Below are 27,920 nucleotides of genomic sequence, written 5' to 3'. Positions count from 1 at the left end.
AATCCTTTAAATGGTGTTTTAAATCCCAGAAAAAAAGAGGGTGAGGCATGAACATTCAAATGAGTGTCCCTGCAGGGGAAAGCGGAGCAGGACAAGACATACAGGGCATCTTTCCATCCTCTGATCCAGGCTAATGTTTTCAGAACCTTTCCCCAGGGCGGGTGAGGCATGAATCACCTTTGGGCCTCACCTGTTCAGTCTTCCCAAGGGTCCTCTGAGTCCGATCTTGCTATTCTGTCTTTCTGAGGCTTCTAAAGCTCAGAGAAGCTCATGATGGCCCAAGTCCTGGAGTTTATAAATATAGGAGCTGGGATGGGAATGAAGTCTTGTGGCTACAAACCACCCCCCTTGGTGTCCCAGTCACACCCCAGCCAAACCCTCTGGCTCTTCTCAGTGCCTATGGAGACACAGCAGAGTGAGCCACAGAATGATGGTAACTTTTAAAAAGTAAAATGTGTGGCTTGAAGAACTATGAAACATCATGCAGGAAAAAAGTAGAGGACTTAGTAATAATAATCTAATATCCAATTGCTTCACTAGAATGTGAACACTTACGAGTTGTCACTGAATTCTCAAGTGAAGAAATTTCTATCATTATCACCCCCATTTTGCACCTGCATACTAATAAAAATTTAAATAAATGTGTCTAAGGTCACAGAATTTGGGATCTGAGCCCAAGTAGCTGGATTCCAAGGCCATCCATGGGTCCCTTCTTCATGTCACCCTCTGTAGGAGTCAAGAGGTCCGATCTCTGCATAAGGGACTCGGGTTTGGGCTCTTAGACTTAAATAAAACCCCACTTGATTTTTAAAATCTGTGAATTCAAAAAGTCTGATTGGGATAGATGGTATCAAGATAAACTCTGCCCCAGTAAATGCATATTCATCTTGTAATTTATCCTCTGAAAATATCATCTAGGGCTTTAAATGATCAAGTGTGTAAATGATGGCCCCATAATCACAGGTGCCATTTACAAAGGTTCACTAATCGTTACTCCATGAATATGTAAAGGAGAAAGATGGAATTAAACAAATATTAATTATTATAAGGAATGGAGACAACTTTGTAGTTTTTACTTTACTTTTTCCTGTATTGTTTGCATTTTCTACAATAGATTTGGATTACTTTTATCATTGAAAAATAGATGCAAAAGAGGAAGATTTATGATTGTCTGTTATTTAACTTTGCGTCTCTGAGGCTTCCAAAACTTCCTTTTCACATTCTTCTTCTCAAATTGTTTTCCAGTATTTATCTCATTCCCTTTACTTAGATTTCAGGCTCCTGAAGTCAAGGGATAGAGCAAATTTCTTGTACCACTTTATGTTTTCTCCTTATGTTTATGGTTTTCCTATGATAGTATCACTCTGCTTAAAAAATTAAAATTTGAGTAAAAAGAACATATTTTTGCATAAAGCTTATTCTGTACTTTGGACTATGTTCATAGAGTAGACTCTCATAACTAACATTAGGAATTCAGTCTTTGGAGGTTTTTATAGCTTGGATACACAGTTTCTAATGGCTCCCTTATAGTACAATGCTCTCACAATACAATTTATGGATGATACTGGTTTTATCCATTATTAGTTATCTTTACTAAAAAAAATCTTGGCCACTGTGATACATGAGAACAGTACGTCATGGTTGTTTTAATTACATTTTTGAAGTCCGGACACTATTCTATATACTTAACTTGCTAATACATTTCCTCTCATGTTATTTTTCCATATTTGAAGTTCATTTATTTTGTTTGGAGTATTGTTTGTCTGTTTCTGCTGGTTCTTACAGAACAACATTTGGCCCTTTGATTTACTTCTGAGAAACATTTCCCTCCATTTGTGTTCAATGCGATAAAATGGAATTTAATTTTTTTTTCTAGCTAAAATCTTTGCAGTTTCCCTCTTGCTTTCAGGCCGATTTTATGTTTTCACAACACTTAAACTTTTCAAGGACAACTCTGTATTTACTCTGAAATGTTAAAGTGGAAAGCACAATTTTAGATAAGAAATAAAATAAAACATTAATTTCCTGGAGAATACTTGGGTTATGGAAATGATTCATAAGTGGCTGGTTTTTAGCCAGGCCTAAAGAAAACAACTTTTTTCCCCCCTCTTATTCTATCCACTTCCTGCCCTAGTGAGTCCAGCTATTTCCAGGAAGAAGATACTTTCAGAGTATCAGTTGCTTCCCAATCTCCAGAGGTAAAGACAGAGAAGGCAGGACCTGCAGGAAGAGTAAAGAACTTTTACCATAATTCCCTTTTCCTCCATTTATGCCTTAGAGTTGCTTGTTTCTTTTGGCTTTTTCCTCTCTCTCTTAGAAAGCCTTCCCGGGAAATCACCCGCTATCTTGGGTTAGGTGCACCAGCTGTGTATCTCCACCAAGTCCTTTACTTATTAATTTTAGCAGAGAGTTCCTGCCACACTGCTGGTGCTTATTGCCAGAAGCTAGCTCTGTTGGCAAGCTCTTCAACAGCAGAGCCTGATGACATGAATTAAGTATATGGAAATGGATGTGAAAATTTAGTGTGCAAATTCTACAGAGAAGTGAAACATGAGAACCCCATCCTGCAGCCCACACTTTTGGGCACCATGAGACATCTTAATGCTGTCTTCTATCTTATGTTACCAAATGCCCAGAATTAACCTTAAACTTCATTTTGCTTCCTCCAGGACTCCATGACTTAGGATAGTTCTGCTAAACTCTTTGTTATTTTTGCCAGTTGTGCTTTGGGGCCCATCATGAGTGTTCCAGAGTCATACATTTATTTGCTAAACCAGTTTATAGACTTTGTTTTAGAGTCAACAACTCACCTGATTCAAATTACTTGGGCAGAAGAATTTCGTTGGCCCAAGGAACTAGAAAGTCCAGAGGTGGGTAGTTCCTTGTGGGCTTGCTATTGAGGCTCAGATGATCTCATCAGGACAGATTTTCTCCATCTGTTAAGTTCTGCATTGGCTTTAGGATCCATGGAAAGGGAAGATAGATATCAGCAACCTCAGGCTTTTCTAGTCACTAAAACAAAAGCCCTGCATGAACTCTGAACACCCAAGCTCCTCAGATTCCTGCACAGTGCAGCGGAACAGCAGCCTGGGTCACCTGCCGCTGGTAATCTCACATCCATTCAAAGAGCACACACTTGAGAGTGATGCTTCCTCAGAGGAAAATTTCATATTCCCAGAAAGAGGGTGATTAGCTGACTGCCAGAAAAAATTAACATAAAACACATGCTCTTTATTTTCTATGGAAATCCTTATTTCACCATCTCCGTTATTTTGAGCTACATCTTCTTTCCAGTCCTCTCTGAAGCGTCACTTCCTATATCTTGACTTATATCTCCATTTTCCAGGGCGAATTAGCTCTCTGCTCAGTTTATCCAGATGCCACTCATGTTTCTCATGTGTGTTTTTATTATGATCTCAGATGTGCTTGTGTACTTGTCTTAACTTTCTATATGCTCCTGAAGATCAGAAACTCTGTCTCATCCTCATCAAATCCCTTGAGGAAACCAGTTCCGACTCGGGAGATGTTTTGTAAATACTTGCTTAATTACATTTCCATGTTTCTAAAATAATAATTGCACTTCAATTGGAGAATTTCATTAAATGAAACCGGAACAATGGGCTCTTGCTTTATTCCTTTGGTGGAAACATCATCCTAGATTTTGCTTTGAAATTTGGTAATGCCTGGTCTCAGAATTGGCAGTGACTTGCAGTGAGGGATCTGAGCTCCTATGATAGATGCGGAAGGAACTTCTGTTCAGTTATAGAGCAGAGTTGTTCCATGGAGATGCCCTCCAGATCACCATTGTAACATAGCAGATATTTGTTTATGTGAATTGGACAGATTCTTAAGGCAGAAAGCAGATGGAGGACTGGGGGGCACATATACTTGAATGAAATTATGTTTTTCTGTGAGTGTTTTGCCTCATTAGAGTTTCCTTGTGATTCATAAACATAAGGGATAATTAAAAATGATATTTTGGCCTGGGGGTTTAATAAATAAAATGGACAACGACAACTGTAACAACAAAAACTAGGTCTCATCTCCCCATTTGTTATGTTATTTTTCATGTAACATAAATGAATCTCTACTGTGAAATCAATCCTGATAACTAGTCGAGATGAGCAGATGAAGCTGAGCTATTACTTAATTACCACTTTTAACTTAGGATTTAATTCCTAGGGCTATAATGCCTCTCTAAATGGGGAATTCTCTATTGCTGTTTTGAGTTAAATTGGTTAGGATCTTATAAATTGGCAAGCATTAATTGTGATATATCTTCTTATTTTTATTTTGTGATAGAAATGAAATTATTCATTAAATATTCATTGAATATGTATCATGTGCTAAGAATGAGATTTAGATAAAAATAAAAGGATTTACATTTCCTAAGGAACTTACCGTTATTAAAGGATATTAAATGTATTTACTTACAATGTTTGCTAGAAAACAAATGCAAAGAGACAGATAAAGATGAAGAGAGACTTCAAGAGAAACAATACTTATATATAGCTATTGGTTCAAAAAAGGCATATGGGGTTGAGGAAGAGAGTTGAGTGGGCTTTGAATTATGGTAAGATTTATATATTAGTAGCTGATATTCATTGAATATGTACTAAATAATGGGGAACTGTTCTAACTAAGAATTTATAAATTGTCACAGTTACTTCATGGGTGGTACTCTTATCCCTGTAAAATAGATAAGCAAATGGAGACAGAGTGACTGAGCAACTTGATCAAGAACACAGAGCTAGTAAGTGGTAAGATTAGGGTGTGAATGTGAAAAGTATAACCTCAGAGCTTGTGAGCTACTATGGAAAATTCCATGTATGAGTAATTTCCAGAGTGGAGGAAACAGGTCAGAAGAATGTGAGGTGGGTATGGGGAAGAACACAAGGTTGAGCCTAGATGTCATGAATTGTCCCTGGAGAATGTGTTGATAAAGTCTATTAAAGATGAAAGTTAGGGTGAATTACCAGAGGCTGTATGAACCAAGAAGCTTGGGTGCTCCACTGCAGGTAACTGAGCCAGGGCATTTTCTTGGATTTGGCTCCCCAGAAATGAACCTTAACACAAGGTAGTTAATTTGGTAAATGATCCTAGGAAAGATTCACACTGGTAGGGAAGTGGTGAAAAGAAGAAAAGGAAGTCAAATATAATATGCCACAATGCAGATATGTGATGTGTACCAGGAAGTTTTGAATTCTTCTTTAGAGAGTTCCAGATAATGAATGCATTTCCAGATGTTCATCCCAGTGAATAGCAAAGAGCAAGTCATGAGCACACCATCAGGAAGACCTCAGGCTGAAAATATAGATCTGAAAATTGTCTCTCACAGAGTTGATAGTTACTCCTATGTTCTTAAGAGTTCAACTGAAAGATTTTACTCTCAGAAAATGTACACATGACTTTGCAAGTCTTGACTTTAGCTCCTGACAGAGGTCCATAAACATTTGTGCAGAACTAAACTGTGAAGTTATATTCTACCTCCAGTAAGAGTGGGTAAAACTATAGGACCCAAGTTCCATTGAGGCAGATAGGATAGCCTGTTTTTATATTTTTCTCTTTTATTCTTTTTAGGAATACGTGACAATGGGTATTTTAACATATAATATGTGTATTTAAACATGTTATACCTACATGGAGTATAATTTACTCTAATTAGGATCCCCGTTCTTATAGTTGTACATGATGTGGAGTTTCATGGGTCATTGATTCATATATGAACATAGGAAAGCTATGTCTGATTCATTCTACTGTCTTTCCTATTTTCACCCTCTTGCCCTCCCTTCATTCCCTTTTGTCTAATCCAATGAATTTCTATTCCACCCTCTTTATTGTATGTCAGCATCTGTGTACCAGAGAGAACATTTGGCCTTTGGTTTTGGGGATTGGCTTATCTCACTTAGCATAATAGTCTCCAATTCCATCCATTTACCAGAAAACGCCATAATTTCATTATTCCTTATGGCTGAGTAATATTCCATTGTGTATTTATACCATTGTTTCATTATCCATTCATCTGTTGAAAGGCATCTAGGTTGGTTCCATAGCTTAGCTATTGTGAATTGAGCTACTGTAAATATCGATGTGTCTGCATCCCTGTAATATGCTGATTTTAAGTCCTTTAGGTATATGCTGAAGAGCAACATTTCTTATTATTTGTATTTTTGATGATTGCCATTCTGACCAGAGTGAGATGGAATCTCAGTATAGTGGGGATTTTTATTTCTCTAATTGCTAGAGATGTTGAACATTTTTTTCAAGTACTTGTTAGCCATTTGTATTTCTTCTTCTGTGAGGTGCCTGTTCAGTTCTTTTGCCCAGTTATTGATTAGGTTATTTGTTATTATGGTGTTAGGTTTTTGGGAAAATTTTTTTCTCCTGAATGTTTGGGAAAGACATGAAGGAACTCTTCATCTAAAACCAGCAAGATGGGCTGGGGATGTGGCTCAAGCGGTAGCGTGCTCGCCTGGCATGCATGCGGCCCGGGTTCGATCCTCAGCACCACATACAGAGATGTAGTGTCCGCCGAAAACTAAAAAATAAACATTAAAAAAAAAATTCTCTCTCTCTCTCTCTCTTAAAAAAAATAAAAAAAATAAACCCAGCAAGATTAGCAAGAGATAAAAGGGATTTGCAGCTTCTTGTGAACATAAAAAAAAGGGAGAGTTAGTGTAACGGGGAGTTTGACTATAAAATTGGTTCTGTGCCTCATGAATTCAAAGAATGAGATCCATGGACGAACAGAGGGTAGAGCAGTAAGTTTTATTTAAAGCAGAGAAAGACTCCTGCAGCATGGGAGGGGTCTCAAGGGAGAGGGACACTGGTGGCTGTTTACTGGGGATTTTTCAAGGCACATGTAATGGCCTAGCATGGGTGATTATGGTAATGAGAGACGTACACCAATCAAGCTCTTTGGGTTCTGAGCTTTGTAAGCCAATCAGAAGTGTATAATTTCAATCCCTTATTTACATAATCAGGAGGATGGGTCCAACCTTGTGGTTTGGCACATCTGTGGGGGAGAAGAAGAGCTACAGGCAAGGGTGGATTGGTGGTCAGTCATTGCTAAGGTTAGGGATAGGAGAAGCTGAATAAGAGCCATTGTGGTTGAAGGTGTTGAGGAGATGGCAGCTGACAGGGGCAGCAAGGAACAGAGTGTTTTCCGGACATCATGTCTCCCTTCAGTTTGGAATCTTGTTTTCCTCCCCTTGTTCCCTTCTCTGAGGCCCTTATACTGTGTGCCTATGAGAGGTCACCGTCCAACCTCATTATTAGCAAGGCATGGTCATTTTTGTCTTGGGGAGGATATTGGAGGAGACTAGAAAAAGATTCCGATTCAAGGTTGATTTCCAAGAACAGTAGAGGACCTGCGTCCTGGAGACTTTGGGTAGCTACCATGTTTAAAGCACATTATTGGAAGGAGCTACAAAATTGGTACCTATTCATGAAGAAGGCAATGTCTACAGCTCTCTATAAGCTGTTGAATTTATTTATTCCTTGTATGTATGGATGGATGGATGTGCATATATATCTATATAAATATATAGAGAGAAAGTCATTCTTAAAATTATACTGAAAAGCCATTGAGAGAATTTACATCTGAAAATAATATAAATAAATAGGTCATTAAAATTTTTGACAGCTTTATTAGTCATTAACCTATAATTCTCCCATTAAAAGTTTAAAATTCATTGACTTTTAGTACACTCATAGATATGTGCAACCATTACCACAGTCAGTTTTAGGACATAACCCACACAGTGAGCAAAGAGTTTGCATATACTTGGTAAACCCTGTTACAACCACTGTTGGTCAGGCTGGTGATAGTATGGCTGGGTTTCAAGTTCTGATGGGCAGTCAAGAGGTCTCTTATTCTTAGGGCTACAAGTCCTCTACACCTGAGGTGTGGCTGTTCTGCTGAATTCAGTTGAGAGTCTCAGAATTTCTTTAGGTTCTTCCACTCTGGCCACTTAAAACCACCGTATTTTTCCCTACTCATTTCCCCATTTTTTCTTTGTATGTCCAGTGAATGAAAACTCCCCAGTCTTCATTCTTACAGCTCCCAAGAGCTGTTCTCTGCTGATTTCAGAGCCTTGCCTTCCATATGAACAGCTTAGAATATGGCCCAAGACCTAATGGGACATTTCTAAATATCTGGAGCTCCATTTTTTTTTTTTTTTGGTGTAACTTTCTTCTCTTTAGTACCCTGTCTCCCAAGTTCCAATCACTCCAGTATTCCAGTATTCCAGTTGCTTCCAGTGGCTGACAGATTTTTATACCTTTACTTTTGAATTATATCATCAGAAAATTTCGTCTTAGGTGTCTAGTTGCAGCTCCTGTTTTTCCTCTTCTCCTTATCACCAGGAAAATAGAAATTAGATTAGTGGTCCACCTGTTGTATATTATTTTCTGCATTGTCTGTAAGACAAAAAGAGAAAGGTCAATATTGCTGGTGTGTAAAGAGAAAACTATTAATAAAGAAAGAGTTGATCATACTCATGTTTGAGTAGACTGGAAAAAGCAATCAATGTGGTAGAGGAATTTATTAAAAGACTAATCAATTTCTGTTTGCAGTTTTGTCATAAGAAATTAGTTTTAAATTTTGAGGACTGCTTTTACATACTCCAGATACTGAAGAAAATAGAAAGCAGAGGATGGGAAACAAAAAGATCATTTTTTGGCTACAGAAGAAATGTTGAGAAGGGAAGTACACAAATCCTATCATCTATTTATGATTGGTTTTAGAGTTATGTTTACTATGAAAATAAATACATTACCTCATTGGGTCAGTGATGAAAAACTCTTAACACCAAAAAGCCCTCATGTCTTCACGGGATACTTAGATTCTCAATAAAACCAGGAAAAGGGGAGAATTTTTATTTAGGCAGCAAGGATAGAAGACAAGGCTACAGGAAATGGTGGTATTGTCATTTTGTAGGGGTTTTATTATTAGTTGGTAAACATCCTTACCAGGTTAACATTTTCACAATAGAATCACTTTTAGAAATATGTTGGTGTCTTCCAGAAACAAATATGTGTTTTAAACTATATCCACAATGTAAGTAAACAATAAAAAACTGTGTAGAAATGACAAAGCAGATATATGTCTGAATATTTTAGAGGAAGAGGATTTATGATCCTTATTAGATTCTCCCAGTTGGTAAAATGAACAATATCAAACTCAGAGGGCCTATCTGAGATTTAAAACTACCCATATGAAAACATATCTTGCAAAGTACCTTGCACAGAATCATAATTCAGTAAATGTTGGATAAATAAACATTCACATATGGCTACTATCATTATCATTTATAGGTGTGAAAATGTGGCTCAGAGAGCATGACTAATGACCTCACAGAGAGTGTTATTCTTGTTTTGCATTTTTTTTTGGGGGGGTGATACCTAGGTTTGAATCCCGGACCTTGCATGTGCTAGGCAGGCACTGAGATACATATTCAGCCCTTTTTATTTTTATTTTGAGATAGGGTCTTGCTAAGTTGCCCAGGCTGGCCTCAAACTTGTGAACTTCTTGCACAAGCCTCCTGAGAAGCTGAATTACAGATGTGCATCATCATACCTGGCAGTGCTGAGATATTAACATGGTTATCCTATTATAAAAGTCAATGTGGCCTTGAATTAGAAAAATATAAAGTGATATAACTTGGAATTTTGTATGCTTGTATGTGAAGACGATAAAATCATCAAGTGAGTCGCCCTTGGCCTTTCCCTTCCTCCTCTGTGTATTTAAGAATACTGACAAAAATAGTGTAATATGTGACTTGAGTCATCAACAACTGAATGTCTTCTATGTAGAAGGGCCCTCGTGCTGCTGTGTCGGAGACGAAATCCTAATAAGGCCTAATCTTCAAAGGAGAGGACATTGAAAGACCTTTGCCCATCTCGGGGAAAGGGATTGATGCCAACAGTCTCTTGCAGGCTTCTTCACCTAGGAGAGGAAATAAACAGTCAAGGGGGTCAGATCTTCCAGGAAACTGTCAGAACATGGGAGGGATTAGAAAGGGAGCAGCAGGCAAAGGGGGAAGGTGTCAGTACTGGAGAAATTTGTGTGGATGTGACAACCCTGAGACAATAGTTGTATAAGAGACTGAGATTTACTCAGATTAGAGAACACTACCCACCCCCACACCAAACCTCCACAACACAGCCCTAGTAAGATAACAATGGATTACTGGGGAAAGACTGACGGGTCAGAAACTCCCTCCGAGGAGGAATAAGTCCTAGGTCAAGAGGAATATCAATTGGAGCATTGCTATTTGAAGCCATAGCAAACATCAAGAACATCTCTATTCAAACCAGATTCACCCAAGTCTTCACACTGAGGGTTTATTTACTTGAGTCCCTATTAACCGCTACAATCCATGTCAAAGAACAAAAAACAAAAAACAAGCAAACAAAAAAACACTGACTGAAGAATATGAGCAAGGCTAAGATGTGACACCCACAGATGTTGGGATTATCAGGGAGGGGATGTCAAATCACTATGACGGATATGTTAAAATGAATGTAGAAAACATAAGAGGAGATGTCAAAGCTCTACAAAAGATTCAAAAGGAAATGTTAGAAATCGAAAACTGTTACAAGAGGGAGGAATGCCTTTGGGAGGATCATCAGAAGACTGGATGTGACTGAAGAACCAGTGAACTTGAAGATAAGTCAGTAGAAGGTCCACAAACTGAAATATAAGGAGAAATAAAATTAGAACAGGACATATAGGAACATTGGAACACTGTCAAAAAGTACTTTATTATAACTATGTATATACACACAATTAGAATATCCAAAGGAGAAAAGAGAACTGAGCAGAAGAAATATTTGAAATAATAATGAGCAAGAACCTTTCCAAAATTAAGGAGGGTAGACACCAAACTACAGATCCAGAAAACTCAGAGAATACCAAGATAGACATATAGAAAATTTGATATGTACAAGTCACATGAACTACAGAAAAAAAAATAAGGAAAAGAATCTTGAAAGAAACCTGAAATAGAGGGACAAACACTTTATTGCTCAAGGAGCAAAGCATATATATGCTCAAAGAACAAATTCGTATATGTGAATATATATGAGTTGATGAGAATTACACCATAATTGTCATCAGAAACTATGCGAGAAAGAAGAGCATAAAGTGAAATATTCAGAGGATTTGGAAGGGTACAACACCCTAGAATTCTTTATCCAGTAAAATCACTTGAAATTGAAGGAGATATAAAGAGTTTCTTAAACAAATAAAACTAGAGGGAATTCATAACCAGCATATATGCACTGTAAGAAATGTTAAAGGAAAATTTTCAATCAGAAAATTATGTAAATCAGAAATGAATGTATACATAAAGAATGGAAGAGCATAAAAGATGGGATAAATTTAATATAAAATATTTTATTTTTCTTGTTAATTGATCTATAATAGAGTCCTCTGTTGAAAGCAGTGTTAGTAATAATGTGCTGGGTAATTATATTGAATGGATATGTTAAATGAATGACTGTGATAGATGTTTGGGAAAAACACAAAGGAACTCTTCATCTAAAAACAGCAGGATTAGCAAGAGAGAAAAGGGATTTGCAGCTCCTTGTGAACATAAAATAAAGGGAGAGTTAGTGTAACCGGGAGTTTGGCTATAAAATTGGTTCTGTGCCTCATGAATTCAAAGAATGAGATCCATGGACAAACAGAGGGTAGAGCAGTAAGTTTTATTTAAAGCAGAGAAAGACTCCTGCAGCATGGGAGGGGTCTCAAGGGAGAGGGACACTGGTGGCTGTTTACTGGGGACTTTTAAAGGCACATGGCCTAGCATGGTGATTATGGTAATGAGAGACGTACACCAATCAAGCTCTTTGGGTTCTGAGCTTTGTAAGCCAATCAGAAGTGTATAATTTCAATCCCTTATTTATATAATTAGGAGGATGGGTTCAACCTTGTGGTTTGGCACATCTGTAGGGGAGAAGAACTTCAGGCAAGGGTAGATTGGTGGTCAGTCATTGCCAGAGGTAGGGGTAGGAGAAGCTAAATAAGAGCTATTGTGGTTGAAGCTGTTGAGGAGTCCTGGAGATGGCAGCTGTCAGGGACAGCAAGGAACAGAGTGTTTTCCGGACATCATGTCTCCCTTCAGTTTGGAATCTTGTTTTCCTCCCCTTGTTCCCTTCTCTGAGGCCCTTATCCTGTGTGTCTATGGGAGGTCACTGCCCAACCTCATTAGCAAGGCATGGTCATTATATAAGGTAATTATATTGAAAGGATATGTTAGATGAATGACTGGATTGTCATATGGGATGGAGGAATTGGCTACTTACATTGTATAATAAGTGGGTATTATTTGAAGGTCAACTTGGATTAGTTAAAAATGTATATTATAAATGAAAGGCAACCATTATTTTCAAAAAGTGTGTTATGCTTATGAAAGATTATGTCTCTTGAACTGAACAATTATGTTAGTGGATTGATAGGAGGTTAGAGCAGAGGATATAGAGGAGCAAGAGGAGTAGACTAAGATGATGCACATGGTTCTGGACTAGAATTAAAGACATCAGCATGAAGTCATGTGTAGCTCAACACAGAGATGAGTACATAGAGACTCAATTATTTACACGTGTATATGTGGATTTATAACAATGGATTCCCTCTCTGTCAGCTGAGAGGGCCTCAGAGTAACTGCACAGTATCTATAAGCACATCTGCCACTCAGATCTTGGTTTCTAATACTATTCTCCATTAAAGGGAATCAGCTCCTTGGAGAATTTTCCAATTCTAGGACTGGAGCAGGAAACGTAGGAGTCTGGAGCATGCCATAGCACCAGAAAGTAAGAACAATGGTTTGAGTATGTCTTCAGAATTTAGTTTTGGGAAGCGAATCCCCAGTGTGACAGTATTGGGAGGTGGAGACTAATGGGAGGTATTTAGGTCCCGAGGGCTCTGCCTCCATTATAAAAAGGCCTTGCAGGAGTGGGTTTGCCTTGATGCACTGTTGCCCTTTTGGCCTTATTGTGATGCTGCAAGAGGCCTTTGCTAGAGGCCAAAACCTTGGTCTTGGATTTCCCAGCCCCCAGAACTGTGAGCCAATAAGTTTTTTTGTTCATTACAAATTAGCCATTCTGTGCTAATCTGTTATAGTAGCACAAAACAGAATAGGACAGGAAGAAAGTACTTTAAAAAAGAAAAAGAAGCTATAATAAAAAATGTCAAAGGGATATAGGAGCTAAATAAAAGAGCTCCCAAATGGCCAAAATGAGAACAATTTGAGCAACAAAACACAGTCCTGCTAAACCATAACTCAAAGTTTGTGCATGTGTATGTTAATCTGAATAAATAGAGAAAAAAATAACACATCTGAAGAATTATAAATAATTTATGCAGATACTCTACCCTCAAGGAGGAAAAGCAAATCTCTGACTCATTCAGTGTGGAACGAGCATAGTTACTTCCTTCCAAGGAATAAGGGGGGAAAGGAGCATCTTCAGAGCAGAGAAACCTGACAGCACTACGTGAGCCAAGTCATCAACCTTAATTTCTATGATCTTCCCTCCCCATTCACATAATCACCATGTAAGCAAGGGAGTCACATCAGATCCCTTCAATAGAGGGACATTCTACAGGAAACTTGGCCAGCACTCCTCAAAGTTTCAAGGTTGTCAAAATGCAAGAGAAGGCTGAGAAACCACCACAAGGAGCAGGAACATATGGAGTCCCGAGTACTGAACATCACATGCCACCCTGGATCAAATCCTGGAACAGAAAATGAACGAAGGTAGAAACAAGAGAAACCGCAATAAACTAGGGACTTTAATTTATCCATATCAGTTTCATTGCTAGGTATGTCATAATTATGTAAAATGGTAAATGATAGAGGAAACTGGGTTCGGAGTACAGGAAGACTGCTTGTGTTAGCTTTATAACTTTTCTGTGAATCCAAAACTGCTATAAAATAATTTTTTGATGGGAACCCCACAGAGTGAGAAAATGCATTTGTGAGAAGCATACTGATTACTTCTGCATTATATAAAAATATACTTACAAATCAATTAAAAATAAATAAGCTAGGCAATCCAATTGAAAAGTTAATGCAAGATTTGAACAGATCCTTCATGAAAGATGACAAATGGTCAATGAATATATAGAAATTGTTAACTCCATTGGTCATCAGGGACATAAGACTTAAAATGATAATAAAGTTCCGCTACATGATATAAAGCAATTAGTACTTGCATCACCGTTGGCTTAGTAAATGATATTGTCTAGTGTGTATGCAGGTATATATCTACCTAACAGAAAAGGCCTGTACTAGAGTATCCATAGCAACATTATCTCTAATCACATAGAATTTAAAACTGTTCTAATTATTTTCAACAGTAAAATGGTCTGAGATATCAGACATTCAAATATCAATAAGGAGATTGGAGCATCTGTGATTCCATATAACAAAATGGATAGTGATTATTAACATAATGTTAAACCAGAAAAATCCAGAAAAAAATCTGCTTTTATAGCAGAGATGCTGTAAAATTTCAAACACATAAAATACAAAAACAGGCAAAACAAATACCTAGTGTTAAATGGCTAGGTGGTGGCTTTCTGGAAACAAATGGAGAGTAGAGGGGCCTCCTAAGGTTCTGCTGTTTGTTTGGCCATGGGTTAAACTGGTACCTTCAGTTTCTGAGAATTCATCAAGGTGCATACTTGGTTAGGTATTGTTAGATGTATTTTGCTATGCATACATAGTTCAAAAAACTGTTAAAAAATGTTAATACCAAAAGTTTCAAAATCCACGGTAATCAAAGAGCAGTATAACACAGCAAAGCACAAAAAAACAGAGTAAAAAAAAGCAAGAATGAAGTGATGACTAGAAGAGAAAAATCAAAGAAGAATAATTGTATCCAGACATTTAGGGGTAAGGAATATACTATATTCAGTATAAAACTAAGGAGCACACCTGTGATCCCAGCAACTCAGCAGGCTGAGGCAGGAGGATCTCAAGTTTAAGGGCAGTCTGGGCCACTTAGCAAGTATAGACCCTGTCTTAAAGTTAAAAAAAAAAGAATAAAGAAAAAAAAAGAAGAAAGGAAGGAAAGAAGGGCTGGGGATGTAAGTCATTGGTAAAGTGTCCCTAGGTTCAGTCCCTAGTACAAACAAGACACAACAACAAAACAAACCAGAGATCTAACTATCATGACCCAAAATGAAGTAATGTATGCAGAGCAAAGAATGTTAAGAGAAGTTTTAAACTCAGAAATATGACATCTCAGTCTTTATCAGGGACATAGATGAACCTAATGGGTAAAGATGGTTAGGTCACAAAAATTTTAAAAACACTTTTGCCTTACTTACATTTCATTCTTTCAAATAATTTACTGAAAACAGCAAAACATCATTTCCTTAGAAATGCATGTCCAAGATCCAGAGCTAGGAAAATAGAAACTTTGAGAGAGAGGAAAAAAAAAATGTGTCAGTGGCAGGAAATTCTTCTAAACATTGACAACAGCTTAGGAGTGGACAAGGAGAGGCTGTAGACAAATGCAATCCCTTCCCTAGTGGAATCTGTGGGTCTTGCCAAGAAGACAGACTTTGGAGAGCTGATGATAGCTATGACAGAAGGTCCAAAGGGAGGGTGCACCCCTGTGGACATGCAAAGATAGGGGCCAAGTTTTCTATGGTTTCTAGGGAAACAAAGAATGAGCAGGAATTTGGCAGACAAAGTGAGGTTGTGGAGTGGGGAGGTCTAGACATAGGGGACAGAATATTCAAGGCAACAAACAAGGTGTGTAACTTAAAGGAATCTAATGTGTTTAATTTAATGTGTTTAATGAGTTTAAGGTGTGAGTGGGGAAGGGACCTGGGGGACAGGCAGGGCTGTGGTGCCTATGTATTGATAGGGGATGGTAAGGTATCAAGTTAGTCACGCGTGATAAACTGTGTTAGCTATTATTTTTATTTTTCTTCTTACCTTGAGTTTAAAGTGTAGTCTCATTTTTCTTTGACAGAGCAAATAGGGTTCTTTTTCTCCTGCTAAAAAGGGACCTACTTCAAAGCAAGGTGGGTTGACACTAAGAAGGATGGGTCAGGGCTCCTTCATAGTGGACATGGTGCTGTGGAGCCTGTGGCCATCCTGGGATGGAAGAAGTATTAATTTTTTTAACATTACAACATGCAAGCTCTAGTTGTGACTTTCTAACCAAATCTTTGCTGGGAAGAGACAAATTGGAAAAGAGATTATTTTTCTGTGACAAAATGATTTTTCTAAGCATTATCACACAACTTTACGGATTTATTGAAAACAAAGCTCATCTTATCCTGTTTTAATTGAACCAAGGCAAAAAGATAAATACCAAAACCAGAGGTATATTATTAGAACTGTATCCAAATAGTGTTTTCTTTCTCATTGTTGCTTTTTTGTACGAAAACAATTATTGAGGATGCTTGTTTTGATAATCATATTTCTTCTATAATGATTTGCTTTCTTATGTCCACTGTCTATTCTCCATGTGAAGGAAGTTGGTATATTAACTTTCTTTTGAGTAATGCCATCTGTGTATCAACAGGCTATGATATTTGAGGGCTTATATATGTAGGCTACATTTTTAAGCTGTTTACAAATATAAACTCATTTAATCTTCATGAAATTCAGCACAGTAGAGATATCATTATCATTATGTCTCAAAGATCAAAACCAAGTGGCTTTTTCTTGTATTAGTTCATCAATTATTGAGAGAGGGATGTTGAATTCTACCTGTAATTGTGGGTTTGTCTGTTTCTGTTTTTTTTTTTTCCTTTCACTATCAGTGTTTGCTTTGCATATTTTGCAGCTGTTTTGGGGTGTATACACTTTTAGATTTTCTTGTTGGAGTGGCCCTTTTATCAGGATATGATCTTCCTCGCTGTCCCAGGTAGTTACATTCTTTGAAATCTTAGTGACCTGATAATTCACAGGTAATTTATCGCTTTCCCTCCTTTAATTGCATCCTGTTATCATCGGTGCACTTGAGGTGAATTTCTTGTAGGCAGCACATAGCTGAATCATGCATTTTTACCTACTTGGCTCATCTTTGTTTTCTAAATGGCATATTTTGACAATATATAAATGTAATTATTAATATGTTAGAACTTTACCATCTTTTTTCCCTCCATGATTCATTTCTCTGTTTTCTATTTTAATGTAGAGTTAATTGAACTTTTTTTTTTAATTCCAATTTGATTGTCTACAATCTTTGGATATTTTAGTCTTTCCTCTCATTATTACATATTCATAACTTACCACAGTCTATTGGCATTGAAATTTTTCATTTGAATGTAGAAAAATTATTTCTCTTTTTTAAATGGATGGTTTCTACAGGTCAATAGATTTTCATATTTGATATCTTATTGTGTGTTGATTACTTACTTTTAGTTCCTTTTACTTTCTCCTGTATATCATTATCTTAAATATTTGCTTTATGTGCATTGAGAACAATATCAGAAAATGTTATAAATTTGGCTTCTCAACATAATTTAGAAAACGCAAGAGGATGGTATTTGCCCACATTTCCCAATTTCTACTTTTGTTTCTTCCTTCCTAATATTCCCATATTCTTAATTTCCTCTCTGTTTCAAAAGTTTCCTTTGGACACTTTTCTTGAATAGGTATGCTGGCAACAGTTTCTCTTATTTTCCATTCCAAACAGTGGTTTGCTTTGAAGTTTTTATTCTGGTCATTTTTTTTTTCCCACTAAATTCCATATTTATTCACTTCACTCTGGTCTCCAGGTGGGTAATTAACAAGTGTAATGATCGCAGGAAAGCCCCTTGCTGTAAGCAGAAGACACCCCAGCAGGACTGGAAGCTTTTTTTATGTGTACAGATATCCCTGGAGGGCTAGAATACCACACCAGTCACCTGAAACAGAATGGGAAATTCCATGTGTGTAATTGAAGAGTAGGGAACTAGAGGGTTTGGAACTCAGGGGCACTTGATCTCTGAACCAAATCCCCAGCCCTATTTTTTATTTTATTTAGAGACAGGGTCTCACTGAGTTGCTTTGCGCCTTGATTTTGCTGAGGCTGGCTTTGAACTCTGGATCTTCCTGTCTCAGCCTCCCATGTTGCTGGGATTAGAGGCACACACTGGGCCCTGGAAGTTATCTTGGTCATGGGTTGGTGAAGAGGACTTAGAGAAAAATCTATGTGTTTATTGAAACTACTAACAAATTCTCTCTAGGCTCCTGATGATTGGGCCAGACTGGGAGCCCCATGATACTTTTGACCCTTTAGGAGGGTCATGGGTCAATAAGGACTCTTTCACATTCTAGTCATTTGGCTTGCCAGGTGCATACAAATGATGAGCTAAGTAGTGTAGGAAATCCATTTAATTCAGAGTAAATGGAATCACCTCTGAGGGAGGCAGGGAGAGCAGAATCTCTGTAGTGCACCCTGCCAAGTCAGCAGATTGTGCTGCAGTCCCAGGAGCCCACAAGCAAGCACAGGCAGACTCTTCTCTGTTTGAATCCAGATCTTCAAGTCACAGCTCCTCCATGTGACATCCTTGACTGCCTCTAATCCCAGGAATTGTTCCTCTCTTGTTTGTTAGAGAGTTAACTAATTGCATCATCAAGTATATCATGAATGGTTTTGAATTATTGTCTTTGCATGGTCATTAATATTTTTGCATAAATATTTTTTATGTGTACTGAGTTCTAGTATTGTATTTCTATTGCACTGTATATTTCTATGTGTATTTTGATGTCTATTTATTCTGTATGTGTTTTTCTATTTAACTTTTTTCTATGTGTTATACCACCACAAGAAAATTATGCTCTCTGTAAAGACACAGGGTCATGTGTCAAAAATACTAATATCTGTATAGAGTCTTAGAGTTCCACAACCACAATCTCATTTCACTAGTGTCCCTCACAAGTTTATAATAATTCCTATGAGTCAGGAATTATTAATACCTTCATTTTAACAATAAAGCAGTTGAGTGTCAGAGAGGAAATTTCCTGATATTATAATGCCAATAATAACTCAGAATTTCTGAATATAGTTCTACTTCAGTTACAACTATTGTCTTTTATATGTTTTATTTCCAACTTCGGGTCAAGCACTGAGACTCGCTCATTCATATAGGTACTCAAAAATATTTGGGATTGTATACATAAGAATAAATGCACATTTAGTTTAATGGAGCCATACTAGTGAGTGGGAATACCTATACAGGGAGGGGAGGGTCCACCTTTTTTACTTTCAAATGTCTGCTGTTTAATGGAATCATGTAAGAAGATAAAATGTACCATAACTTTTTAAAGATTATCATGCCTCATTTACAGTTCGGTGAAGTTCAATACAAGGGAGTGACAATCTCTCTGAGAGATCTGCAAGGTCTTCCATAAAAAGTAAATGTTTCTAGGTCCTGAGAGATGAGTCAGAGTTTTTGAAGTGAATGAAAAGGAATAGATGGGGCAGAAGAAGAATGTTAGGTGCAAAGACCTGGGGTTAAGAATGGGAATATCAGTGAACTAGAGCACAGAGAGGTTGGAAGAAGAGTTCTTAGCAGAGGAGGCTTAGAGGTGTGTATGGCCTCTTGGAAATAATTTCAGTCTCAGATCAAGGGGTTAGTCCTCTATAATCCTATTCATCTGAGGATCTGTAGAACCTATTTTTCTTAATTAAAGAATTTCAAAATAAACATTCCCTGTCTCTTATGTTCTAAGCCCTTTAGTGGGTACCTTATGGAAGTCCTAAGTTTAATGGACCAGAGTAATCCTACAGAATAGATAATGTTAATCTCATTTTACTGGTGGTGGATCTGAGAGCAGAGGAAGATGAAGAGCTCACTTGTGACCACAAAGCTGGTTGATAGCACATCTAAGATTTTGTTCTAGATCGACTCCAAAACTTCCCATGAGTTTGCTGATACTCAGAGAGAGGGGACACACATGCATATCACATGGTGGGATCTGGGAAACCAGTTGTATAACAGAAAATCATAGACCATTATGCCTAGTAAAGATGCTATGAGGGACTGAACCAAGGCAGGACCCTGGGCTTGGTGCTAAAGATGGAGCTGTAAAAAGTGCTTCTAAGTTTGGTTGGCTGCATTAACTTTTTTTTCCCCACTCAACACTCTTTCCCTTTTCCAATCCAGCCAACTCCAAGTTATAGAGCCTTCTTTAAAAACATCCCCATCACACAGGGCTTGGTGGTGAATGTCTGTAGTCCCAGCTACTCAGGAGACATGAGGTGGGAGGATCACTTGAGTTCACAGGTTGAGGAACAGCGTGGGCACTGAAAGGAAAGTGAGAAAGCCAGAGATGGCTGAGCGAGAGATGAAGGATGGAGACCAGGAAGAGATCCACATGAGAAAGTTTATTGGTCAGAGCTGACAAATAAAGGCCATCTCTCTATAGGAGAGAGAGGCCCGAGATGTTCGGGTGTTCAGCTTTTGTGGGGTAGGGGTTTGGAGTTGTAGTTGTGGCTCAGGGGTGCTTGCGTCAGAGCTAGGCGGGTGGGGGATAGCATGGGATTGGCTTAGGTCAGTGGCACCACGGGGCTTTCCTGAGTCAAGGGGTCATGTCCATCTGGGATTGGCTTAGGGTTATGGTACCATGGGTAGGTCACTAATGGGGCTGGGGGGGAGTTTTGGTAAGAGGAAGTACAGGAAAGTGAAACTTATAAGACAGCTGCTCAAATGTTTATACCCTATGGGCACCATAATTTTTTTTTTCTACATCAGATAATGTCATTTTCCTTCTGTCTCTTTTACATAGAATTAAATTTCTTCAAAAAAATGGGAATTAAATATATGCCAAATTATCTAGTCTCGTTTCTTCCATCTCAGGAATACCAGTCTGCTGCAAATTTTTTCATGACCCGCTTTAAATTAGTCAATTCATCCTATACTCAGCAAATAAATAAATAAATAAACAAATAAATAAATAAATGCCACTTCTTCAGAGAGGTCATTTAAAAAAAAAATCAAGAATCTCTTTCTAATAATAAAATCTGGTAAATATGAAATAGGCCCACCTGTGTAGTAGAGTGCTACCTGGTGCTAGAATTTTTTATACATCTATCAAAGATGTATTGGAAATTCTACAGATGACAATAAAAAGGATGAAAAAAAGGGCTTAATACATACATTGAAATGTGAAAACATCTCACTGAAGAGCCAGTGTTAGAGGAGGGCTTGGAAGCAGAGTGAGGCCAGGGAGAGAAAGAACAGACAGTCAAGGACCAGAAAGAGCTGCCTGTTCACAGGGCAGCAAGACTGGGTGGAGCTGCAGGCAGGATTATCCTGGGGAACTGGGCTTTGAGCTTTGACGACTATGCTAACAGGTCCTCTTGGTGCCACGGGTTACAGAAGTTGAAGGAACCCTCACCTGTGAGGTACAGTATACAGTTGCTTTCTCTCAGGGTAACTTAGAGTTCAGCAGTGACCTGTGGTCCCAGTGAATTTCATCAACAAATGAGTTCTGGTTCACCCATCCAGATGGAAAATTCAAAGCATTCTCTTGCAAAGTCGGAATATGAAACAGATTATATCAAAATGTGTCTAAGGAAAAGGTCAGGATGCGCTGATGAATCTTCCCACACTTCCCACATGAAAGAACACTTCAAACCCTATCCTGTCAAATGCTCTTGTTCACTTCAATATTGCTCTTGGCTGAAGGGAAGGCCTGTGGGGTTTGTGGAAGTTGGCTCTTTCAATATAGAATTTTTCATGCCTCTTGTAAAAATGTCAGTGGGTTGATTCAAAAATATTTTTATTGGCACCTGAATTGACGAGTCTGCAAGACTCTATACAGGCTCATTCTTTAGAGCATACTAAGCCCCCTCCAGGGAAGACAAAATAAAATCCTTAGAACCAAACTTGAATCCAACAACTTTCCTCCCAGAGCTCTTTGCAAACACATTATTTTACTGGAAACCTGAGAAAGCTATAGTTGCTCTAGTTTGCCAGGAAATGGCCCATTTTCATTCTTTTATTTTCTCTCCTCCTCCTTCTCCTCTTCCTTCTCCTTTTCATGGTTTATTTTTTCTTTTACTTTTACAATAGCAGTTACAAATAGTTCATGAGTTATACCTTGGAACCATTTTTTGCTTCAGGGTAACAAAAGGCATCACCAAAGTGCACCCCTGAAATAGTCTACTTTTTAAAAATTCCCTGAGCTGCGACACTAAAGGGGCTTTTTAAAAGAAATAACAAGAACTCAGATTTATTCCTCTGAACATTGTAAAGTGTGCTCCTTCTGTGACAAAAGGTAAAGAAGCCTCAGACTCTCAACTTAGTTTGTAACCTGGGGACAATGCCATTAAGGAAGTGCCTGCAGTCAATTTACTGGAACTCCTCCTGCAAGGTGTAAGCTCTCTCTGGTTGCTCCAGTCAGTCATTTGAAGCCCAGTGCAATTGGTGTTGTAGAGGAAAAGGTGAGGGCATGCTGAGCTACGGTAGTAAAATGCAGAGAGAAGCCATGGTTCCCTGTAATCCCAGAATGTTCTTCTGTGGACTGAGCACACGTAGAGATAAATCAGACAAGTCCTTTTGGAAAGCCAGTGTTCTCTGAGCATCTCCCACGCCCACCATCCATGTCTTTCCCTTCCTAGGTAAACTCACTCACTCACCTGGTGAACTCTGAGGATCAGCAATGTGCTGTTTGCTTTGGGGTTTTCAAGTAACCTTTTATTGTGTTCCATGAGGAAAAACAATAGCAACTGCTCATTATTGAGCATCTACTATGCATTGGGTCCCATGCTGAGTACCTTAAAGTAATTATTTTGTGTAATATTTTAAACAACTGTTAAATATGGATTTTACCACTGCTCCTGTTTTGAAGATGAGGAAGTTAAGTCTTAAAGATGGTATGTTGTAAAACCCACCCTGGAAGTCCATTCCAAATGCCATGTAGAGCCTAAGCTTTCAATGTACCATGGATGGGCTGGTGATGGGGGCAGACATCAGTGACTGGTGCTTACTCATGTGCCCAAGGGGAGCTCCTTGGGATGTGCCATCCTCATCCATTGAAAGAGAATTGTAAGATCTTGGTGAAAATGAAATAAACCAAAATCTGTCTGGCACATTTCCTACTATCAGGTAGATACCTTTGGTTAAATCTGAACTTTAGAATTATCTTAAAATCAGACAACGAGTCACATTTGTAGCTCATTCAAAGGCATTTTGCTTCATTAGAAAACATTTTCCAAGTGGTTGACCATTTATGCTCTTGAATTGTTTGAACAATCTTATCCATGAAGATACTGGAAAAGTACAGCTCTTTAGGCAAGCTGTCAGATGCATGCATCTCTAAAACTTACAGAACTTGAGAAGGAATTCAAAAAAGACTTCAGTGGACCAATGTAATTTTGTTTCTTAAACTGCAAAGTATAAGGATAGATGTTTATTGTTTGTCTTAATATAAATCCCGGCATATCTGAACTATTGCATAACATGATTTAACACCAACAAGGAAAACCCACTCATTGCCTCTAGTTTTCAGACTGAACATGGTTATACATAAATATTTTATTTTACTTTTAAAGAGACTACCCAGAGGCAGAGATCCTCTCAGCCTTGGGCTTAAATCCATTTATGGACCAAAGAGTTGACATGATGTAGTTTATCATTAAATCACTCTTTGTGTCATGTGTGAGACTTGATTCTCTCTGCGTGCCAGAGAGCAGGAGCCATATCTCAGTATTTTTCCAGTCACTCATGGCATGAAATACACTAAAAAACCAAGACTCTTTTCAATGAAAGCAAAGGATCTCTTAAGTCTTTTCCTATTGGATTTTGAATGCATAGGATAGCATCTGACACCTAGGAGGTGCTCATGGTAGACATGCACATTAGTTGGCCTTATTGAGACTACACATTATGACTTTGTAATCTGTTATAATTAAGGATTCGTTATTCTTGTCAAAGATTGTCATTCCTCATGTTTCAAGTTTTTTCACTGATGTTAATTAAGCTTAGAAAAAAAGCAGCAGATGTAAAGGCATGGCTGGAGGCTAGAAGTAGCAAGATCATCATCAACAGCATGATCTAAATAAAAATAATGACACTAATTGAGTGTTTACCATATGCCAGGCATGCTCTTAGTACTTTATATATTATTTCATTTAGTCCTAAGGAAACAGGCATGTCTTAAAGTGCCCATTTATGGATGAGAAAAAATGAGGCCCAGGGAGGTGAAGTAACTTATTCAAGGTCTTAAGTAAGTTGCCAAGCTGGGCTTTGCACCTGCTGTTGGGTTCTTGGAAGCCAGGGCTATATTCTAACCACTGTGCTTATCTGATTCGAGCTTCCCATATTACAATCCAAGTATGTCTACAATTTCTCTTTCAAAAAAAAAAAAAAAGGAGCATCCCAGAAGTTTCACAGAGGGCTTGTTTTAAGTATCGATAAGTTCCATATCACCTTTTGATATCATGGAAGGCAGTGTTCTGTGGTGGTTAGACCAGGATGCTGATGCCAGTCAAAAGACAGAGGGGTCCTTGCTCTGTTGTTTAAAATCTGTGCTATTTTTTAAGTGCTACATAACATTTTAAAAGTTACATGCTATAGAAGTGGCACATTTTCTTTGTGTTTTTATAATGAGGTGAATACAGCAGATTCTGGGATATTTAGGAGAAACTTTGGATCAGTGTATTTTCCCCATATTTATGTAATTCTTTCACAATGTCAATTGTCAAATCAAAATTATGTGGTTACAATGACCATATTTCCAAACAAACACACAAAAAAGAATAGGATCACATGGTCCAAAGATAAAAGATTTTTGTGCTAGTGAAATTAATGAATACACTCACCTCCCCCCCCCCCCACAGGTTTACAAATCCTTAAAAATGGATAAAGTTTTGCTTTCATTGAACCAGTCTAAAGGAGAAGAATAAAATCATCTACAATTGTGATTGTCTTGGAAAAATCCAAGCTGTGTAGCCACAGTGTCTATAATGCACAGAGCCTCTAAGGGAAGGAACCCTCTGTGTGTTCCACCCAATCAAAGATTTATTTGTATAAACATATTTTCTTTCTCTCAAATCTAGGCACTCCATTCACGGGTCAACCCTTCATTTTGCCAATGACACTGTTTGCTCCTTATCTTTCTAGAGTGATTGTTCCAAATTGTTCTCCTTTGTACTCCTTAGAGAATTTCTGCATGATTAACATATTTGTTGCCCAGTTGTTTGAGCTACTCTGCAGGACATTAAAGCTTTGTGTTGTTGAGTTCTCTTTGCATTCCTTTTCTTTATCTTTCCTTCTCTAGCTTGCTTCCCGTCTTGAATAATTAATTCCCAAAGCTCTTAGATTGGGCCGAATAAGATCAGTAGCTGAACTGGAAGGAAAGAGAAGCCACAGTGCTCAGATCAGGGGGTGAAGGCTAAGTGGGCTGAGGAAGATGTCCATGAGCCCCTGGATTAGACCACCAGGGACCAAGCAGAGAGTGTTGGTGCCCACACCCAGGGCAAGTGTTGGAAGAGTGTTGGAAGTCAAACAGTGTGAGTGCTGAGGATGTTCCTGCTGGGGTTGGTGCTCATAGTGAGCTGTACGTAGTGGGGTAAGGTGAGATTGGCAGACGTGAGAGATTGGTTATGTACCAGGGGTTTGATGGAAATATAATAAATTAAGAATAAATAGAGACTGTTTCTGGCTGTCAGAAAGGAGAACAAATATTAAAAGGGAGAAAATGCAAAGGAATCATTTAAGTTTTATTATACTGAAATTTGAAGGATGACTTCAAGGATATGTGTTTGTGTGTGTGTGTGTGTGTGTGTGTGTCTGTGTGTGTGTGTGTGTGTGTGAGAGAGAGAGAGAGAGAGAGAGAGAGAGAGAGAGAGAGATTTGCTTTCATCTATTTTTTTTTTTTTGTCTCTTGGAAAGGCCAAGGAACAATGAGATGTCAACAAGATCTTATGTTACATGTTCTCTCTCTCTCTCTTTCAATCACAAATAACAGTGCTAATGAAGTAAATATTGTCATAATGGGGCAGACTGAAGCTTTCACTGGATGACATATGAAAGGAAGACACAGAACCACACATGCATCTAATTTCATCTCATCATGAGGCCGCAGCCGACAAACCCAAGAGGGACAGGTCCCTCACACAATACCTGACCTGCAATGTTCTGAAGGGTCCAAGTTGTAGAAATCAAAGAAAGACAGGAATGTTCCCAAACTGAAGGACACTAAGGAGACAGGCCCCTGAAATACAACAAGTGATTCTGAATGGGAGCCTTTTGTCATAAAGTCATTAATGGGACATTTTATAATTGACTAGTACATGACATTAAAGAATCAACACTAATTTCTGCCTTTAATTATGTCTTTGTTGATGGGAATAACACCAGAATGTTTGGGGAGGACACGTCAATTCAGCATCTATCAAGTGCTTTAGGAAAAGATCTTTTCTACCCTATACTCTACCCTAAAATGCACTAAGAAAATGTACATTTTCTCTTTCTCTTTCTTTCTCCTCTCCATTTCTTTGGAGTTGCCCACGTAGGCATTCAGATCTCTGCTCTGTCATTTTAAAGTTACGTGGGCTTTAATAATTTTACAATCTGTCTGAAGCTCAGTGTTTTCTTCTATAAATATGAGATAATAGTAATTAGTGTAGTGTCTGGCTCACATTAATCATTCAATAAAATCATCCTTATCATTAGCATTAAGTGTGTTAAACTGAGTGGTCTATCCTACCTTTTTCAACAGTTTTCTATATTTAATTATTTCAGTATACCTTCTGTGTAGTTTGATAATTGACACATTGGTTTGTAAATTCTTGATGTACTTGAGATTTTTTTTCAAATTTTTTTTGCTGTTGTGTGCAGTTTCAAATGAATGTCTCTGAATCTATACCTTTCTTTGTTCACTCATTCCCTTAGGGTATGTCCCTAGAACTGGAACTTTTGGATGAAAGATATGCTTCCCTATTTAAAACAAAGGTTACCAAACTTCCTGGAAGGGGATGGATATTCTAGGCTTTTCAAGGCTTTTATTCTTTGTTACTATTACTGTTCTTTATTGTTGTAAAAGCCATCATAAGCAATGAGTATAAACTGTATTCTAATAAAATTTTATGTAAAAAGACAGAGAGTGGGCCATATTTGCCCATTACTAAAATCAACTCTCATTTGACCATAATCTAAATGTGGAAATTCCATAGCATGACAGCATAATGTTAGCTGCCCCATGGCTTTTGTCATCTTAGATTTACCATCAATATCATTCTTGACTGTACTAACCTTCAGGCAGAGAAAAACTTGGAAAAAATTTTGTAGTGGTGCTTTACTCCTTAAAGTAGAAGAGTAATCAGCTTATCATGGATTTTATTTATCGTCTTAAAGTGGAAAAAAATAAGACTACTGTGGGACACGAAGTACTGCTGGTGTGGATTTTTAAGAAGGCATGCACGTGGGAGGGGAGTTTAGCATCTTCTAATGTGACAGGGATTAAAGTTTCTAATTTCTTCAAGGTTAAATCTCACTGTAAATCTTTCTCTAGTATTATCTTGTGTGTTTTAAATGCACCATCTGTTGATTACCTGCTTTTTTTTTTCTTTTTTTAATTTCAGAATGGTTTGCATTTCCCACCTGATAATCTAGGCTTTAGGGCATGAGGTCACTTGTCTAAGGAAGGGCTACTGGATATGGAGGAGGCACCAAGCAGCACTGTGCCTGACCCAGCCTGATGGATGGCTCTTGTGGACGGAGGGCTGTGGGTTGCTGAGGAGACTTCCAGGGACAGTCCAGGTGTCAACATCCTTTATCACACTATCACCTAGTGGGTGTTATTGTGGGGACTGGAGGCTCCTAGGAGAGGGAGGAGTTGCTGTCTGGTAAAGATTTTCTTCTTTTGATTTTCTATGGAAGTCCCATTCTGAAGGTCCACCAGGCTGAGAGAGTCAATTAGATGGTTTTACTGGTAACTATAATATTCACTGCA

Source organism: Marmota marmota, unplaced genomic scaffold, assembly GCF_001458135.2.
Source record: "Marmota marmota marmota unplaced genomic scaffold, marMar, whole genome shotgun sequence".
NCBI classification, from domain to species: domain Eukaryota; kingdom Metazoa; phylum Chordata; class Mammalia; order Rodentia; family Sciuridae; genus Marmota; species Marmota marmota.
Note: the sequence above shows the minus strand (reverse complement) of the source record.